This window comes from Urocitellus parryii, chromosome 9 (assembly GCF_045843805.1).
Source record: "Urocitellus parryii isolate mUroPar1 chromosome 9, mUroPar1.hap1, whole genome shotgun sequence".
Taxonomy (NCBI): Eukaryota; Metazoa; Chordata; class Mammalia; order Rodentia; family Sciuridae; genus Urocitellus; species Urocitellus parryii.
Genome location: NC_135539.1, coordinates 38,505,495 through 38,511,494, shown reverse-complemented (window position 1 = coordinate 38,511,494; position 6,000 = coordinate 38,505,495).

The window sequence follows — 6,000 nt, the reverse complement described above, 5'->3', positions numbered from 1 at the left end:
CAGAAAGGCCTGCTGCCTGCTCCTGTGCAGGGTCCACCTACAGGAAGCCCTTCTGATCTGAGCTTCCTGCTCCCTCTGCCCACTGGATCCCCCTTGCCTGCCAGCCCAGGAACGCAAGGCTACACTGAAGGCCCCCAATCCCAGTTCCTCAAGCACTTGCTAGCCTGGTGGGGCCTGGACAAGACTGGTCTCTACATCCCATGGCTATGTGGCCACACTGAGCAGCCCCTAGGCTGTGAGCTCCCTGCAGTAGTTTGTTCTTGCAGCATCCCCTGAGGTTAGTCTGCATACTGCACGTAGTAGGTCTGTAGGCAGCTTTGATGGGGACACAGTCTCACAGCTCTGCAGCTGCAGGGTGAAGCCAGGGCCTTGTCCCCAGCCTATGGAGCTGCATATCAGTGTGGGCAGGGGTGGCTCTTCCCAGGGAAGGTGTGAAATGGACCAAGGCTTCCAGGGACAGCATAGGCCCCTTGGGGGAGATGGCCCTGCCTTCAGCCTGGCCACTCCCAGCAGAGCAGACACTTTCACAGGGGTACCCAGGACACTCCCCACTGGCACACTCCTCCTTGAAGCCCCCAACTGCCCACCAGAGGCCCCCAGATGAGGGGAAGAGGCCCCATCTGAAGCAGGAGGATCCCAGAGCTTTTGGCACCCTGCCGAGAGCCTGAGATGACTAGGTCCAGGGTGCTGGTGGTGGCACCCCTCTGGGGGAGTATGAAAGAAACTCTCTCTCACCAGTTCCCTTTTTTGTTATCACAAATTGATATCTTGCCGACTAGATTTCCAAGGTCCTCAAAGCAAAAATTGTTATCAGCCACCAAGAAACTTCTCTCTGGTCCCTGGAATCCCCATTCTGCAAGCTATTTGATACCAGCAGCTTTGCAGCATGATAATGAGGCTTGATTTATCTTCAGTGGCTCAGATGCTTCCGGAAGCACAGGCAGCTCAGTCTGCAACACCCCCCCCCCTTCCTATGTACCTCCCGTGAGATGGGCTGGGAATTGGCAGGATGCAGGCCTTATCATCACAGTCCCTCTCTGAACAGAAGCTGCTGGAGGGACACCCACCTTACCAGGGAGGAAGATGGCTGGGCTGACCCACGGCTCCGGCCAGGTGGAGAAACCAAGGCTGTTGAGGGAGGAGAAGATGGAACTAGGGGGCAGGGAATGCCATGGACGTCTTCCTTTCAGGAAAGTGAGGTTTGCCTTGGGGCAGGAGAGCCAGGCTGGGTGCCAGAAGCAGAGAGCAAGGAAGGACCCGCTGATGTGCCTAGTACTGGAGGTGGTCCAGAATCCACGTGTGCATGAACGGAGTGGCCCTGGCACTGCTGGTGCCATCCACAGAGGTTTCCAGCACATGCCAACTCATGCCACAGGCTGAACTGTGTCCCCCAGAGATGCGCTGGAATTCTGACCTGTGGGTCTTTGCCGGTGACATCAAGCTAAGATGAAGACAAAGTAGATTGGGGTGGCCCTAATCCAGTATGATGATGTCCTCATAAACAAGGGGAAATTTGGAGACAGAAACAGGAAAGTACTGTGTGAGACAGATACCAGTGATGGGTGTGTGAGCTGAGGCCACCCAAGATTTCCACCAACCATCAGAAACCCAGCAAGGCTTGGAACAGACTCTCACACAGGCCCCAGAGGTGGCTCCCTACGGAAGCTTTGACCCCATCTCCAGCCCCTGAACTGAGATCCGTGTCTGCCACTGGAGCCCACCTTGATGCTTGCTGCAGCAGCTGAGCAGCCACAATTTGACCTTGACTTTTTTGCAGTTGCACAAAACAGATCCAGAAACCTGCAGCCAGATAGGGACCGAGCAGTGGGGCCGTTGGGCATCTATTGTACCCATATGTTTTCTCATAGTCACCTGGGCCTGGCCTCACCCCCTTCTGGCCCCACAGGTCTGGATTTTCCACAAATTCTGCTGGAGACATGGGGTCCAGGTGGTCTAAATCAATGTAATCTGGGGGAAAAGAAGGCAGAGGGGGTCCAGCCACTCTGGAAAACTCACAACCCAGGTCAGGTGTCCTTCTCTTGAAGCCAGAGGAGCCCTGGACATGCACCTTGAAAAGCTGGACTGTGTCCCCAACTTTCCTGCCACTATTCCAGCTCAGAGCACAGCCATTGCTACTCACCCCAGGGGTCTCACCTCTTGGGCTGGGGCCCTAGTGGCTGCAAGCAGGGGCAGAGCCTAGGGGAGATATCTGGGTGCAGGGAACGGACCATCATGGAGAGAGAGCAGATATAAGACACATCTCACCCAGTGAGGTGACGCATACTTGTAATCCCCGTGGCTCTAGAGGCTGAGGCAAGAGGATTGCTAGTTCAAAGCCAGCCTCAGCAATTTAGGGAGGCCCTCGGTAACTCAGCAAGACCCTGTCTCTAAATAAAATACAAAAAAAGGGCTGGGGATGTAGCTCTGTGGTTAAGAGGCCCTGAGTTCAATCCTCGGTACAAAAAAAAAAAAAAAGATATATCTCGAGGTGGAAGTGACCCTGGCTTTGTGGCATCTGCAGGGGAGAGATAGAGACCAGAGTAAGCCCCAGTGTTTCTGCTCAGGGATCCAAGGAGGTGTGGAGCCACCAGCATAGAGGAGGTCCAGGAAGGAGTCCTTTCGGGGGTTGAGGGTATGGGACAGAGATAACTGGAGTCAGCTGGCCAGCAGGAGCCATGTGGGTCCCCAGGAGAGGGCTGGGCAGGCCCAGGCTGTTGCAGGGAGGTCCCATGGCCTGGGGTGCACAGAGCCAGGAGCTGGCCGCCCCATCAGGTGAGGCCTCCCTGGCCTCTCCTGAGCGCTGCAGGGTAGCCATCCAAGGTCATAATCCTCACCACGGACTCCATGTCTCAGGGCAAATGATTTAAATTAGCCTCAACCCCATACCGGGAAGGGAAGAGAACAAGGTCCACCTCCTAAAACTAGATTCACCTTTGTCCCCCTTCCTTGCAGGGTGGGGTGGCTGTGGCCACAACCCTCTGCCTGGTCTGCTTCTAGACACACCCCAGAGAGGGGGTTCCCACAGGTCTTCCCAAAGGGAGGGAGCAGGGGTTTTGGAGCCAGCCTTCCATAGGTACCCCAGAGTTCCTGTTGGCAAGGCTCCCCCGGAGGAACAAGCAGAGCAAGGCTCCACTCCCAAGGGACCAGCTGCTCAGAAGGGTCAAACCCAAATGAAAAAAGCACAGAAATGCAAGACAGGGACATGCAATGAGCAACGGCTTCAGGGTGGGGCTGGGGGCATCAGGAAGAGTCCCTGCCTGCCACTGGCTCTCACCCAGCCAACTCCTCTGCCAACCCCCACAAAAAAAAAAAAAAATTTTTTCCCACCAAGAAAAACAGAAAAATCAAAAGGGAAGATGCTCAGCACCACAGGAGTGTTTCCAAGGAGCTTTGCTCAAGAGAGGCTTCGTGGAGATAGGCAAGTACATTCAGCAAGCGGATAGACTGGAACAGTGACCAGGGAGCCACCCCAGCACAGTCCCAAGACTGGAGCCAGCATACCCCACACTACAGAGTAGGGAGCAGGAGGGCAACACCTCTCCCAGGACCAAGATGGCTTCGGCACACCTTTCTGGGTGGGGTACTGGGTCCCAAAGCCCCCTGGAAGCAGGGAGTCCTCTGGCATCTTCTTAAAGATGACAGCTAGGTCTTAGGCCTCTGGGGGGCTGTGGCTGCTAGGGTCTAGTGGGTGCACTCAGGGCATTTAAAAATATTTTCTGGAGGTGGCGGCAGTGTGGTGGTGAACTCCTGTAATCCCAGCAACTCAGGAGACTAAGGCAGGGGATTGCAATTCGAGGCCAGCCCAGGCAACTCAGTGAGACCTTGTCTCTAAATAAAAAATAAAAAGGACTGGGGGGTGTGGCACAGTGGTGAAGCACCCTGGATTCAATCCTCAGTACTGGGAAAAAAAAAATTCTGCTTAGTTTTCCAATGGGCAGAGGCAAATGGTGTTGGGGGAGGGGTGTATCATGGAGATCAGCCCTAGTACCCACGAGAAGGTGGTGAAGCTAACATTGCACCTGGGCCGGATAGGTGTTCTTGGACACACCGTCTTTCCTTCTCCAACCTGCCTCTAATGACAAGCTGCCTCTCTGGACACAGCCCAGGCCCCCCCACAGGGAAAGGTCATCTGGGGCTGCATCCATAAGCTGAACTTGGAACTTCCGGCTAGAAACACAGTGCTGGAAGCTTCCCTCCTTTTCCTGGACCCGGCTCCTTTTTTTTTCTTTAATATTTATGTTTTAGTTGTAGTTGGACAAGATAACTTTATTTATTTATTTATATGTGGTGCTGAGGATGGAACCCAGGGCCTCGCACATGCTAGGCAAGCGCTCTACTGCTGAGCCACAACCTCAGCCCCAACCCAGCTCCTTTTTAGTGGCCCCAATTGAGCAGTAGATTTTAAGGACACAAGAAATATTTACTTACAAAGGACTCTTACAACTCCATAATATAAAGAATCAGGTAACCGGGCTGGAGATGTGGCTCAGCGGTAGCGCGCTCGCCTGGCATGCGTGCGGCCCGGGTTCGATCCTCAGCACCACATACCAACAAAGATGTTGTGTCCGCCGAGAACTAAAAAATAAATATTAAAAAAATTCTCAAAAAAAAAAAAAGAAAAAGAAAAAAGAATCAGGTAACCCTTCCAGGGACTGCAGTACCACCACCATCCAGCAGGGGACGACAGACCACAGTGTTTCCGATTCTCCAGGCGAGGACTTTCCTGCAGGTGAATGGGAGGCTGTCCTGAGTGGAGCTCCCTCCCTTCCTGCCTAAAATGGCCAGGCTTCTGTGAAGTCCTCAGGCAGGCACCCTGCAGACTCTGTGCCCCCAAAGTCATCAACTGCTCCCCAGCACCTTTCAGAGAGAATCGATTCCCTGCCAGCCATGCAATGAAGCCTGGAGAAGAGATGATGCCTGTTTCTTGTCCCTCCTCTGCCGGGAATGTCTCCTCCCCAGCACCTGCCCCCCTGCTCCCACCTAGGGAACCGTTGTCCACAGTCTAGGGGACTCTTGCTGCCACACACCTGGTTGGCTCCACCTCCACCTCTGGCCCGGTTGTGATGGAGACAAGCCATCAGAAAGAGCCCCTCCTGAGCAGGCATGTTTTCATTTGCTAACTTGGGTACACCCAAGATTGGGTGCTATTGGAAGTCAAGGTTCTCTTGCTGAGCCCTGAAGAGGGGCTGTGGGAAACGACAGCAGGGCTGTGTTATTCTTGTCTCAAAACTGGTGTTTCCTCTCCGAGGATCTGGAATGAACACCTCTTGCCCCAGAAACACAGGGCCTACCCTGTCTCTCACCCACACAGATGGCCAATGAGAGCACCAGCCGGCGCATTTCTCTGCTCTCTGTCCCCAGCCTCCACTCTGTGCAGGTGCTGGAGATCCCTGGTAACTATTCTGGAGTGGCTCTTGATTGACCTGAGCTGAGAGGCTGGTGCTCCTGACTTAGCACTGTGAGTGCAGGCAGGTCGGTGTCACTGTGACTACAAGCTCCAGATGTGTGCTCAGTTCCTCCTGGCCAGAGCAGCCACTGTGCCCAGGCCAGGCCTGATGGTTTGCAGGCATGGAGTGCTCCAGCTCAGCCTTGGCTGATGCCCTGTGCCTGCCTGGTGGGTGGTCGAGGGCAGAGTGTGGACACCTCCTGCCTGAGCCTGGCCTCTGCAGTGGCTCCTGGGGTATTGCTACTTTCCAGTTTCACTCTTATCTCAGAGCCACCTTCGCCACACCACTCCGGTCTGCCAGATGGGCCCCTGCTCTTTCGTCCTTTGTACCAGGAGGTAGGCTCCCCTCTGCCCCAGAAGAGGGTGTGGTGCAGCACATAGAGGGAGAGGCACATGAGGCCTGTCGGCCGCCCAGCAACAGGAAGGGTCACCATTCAGGGACTTGGAAAGAGGAACCTATTCTAGAAAGTTGACCCTGGTGGGGTATAAAGAAAGAGCCCAGACAGCCTCCTCCCTGCCACCCATCTGGGAGAGGAGCACATGCCTCCCAGCTC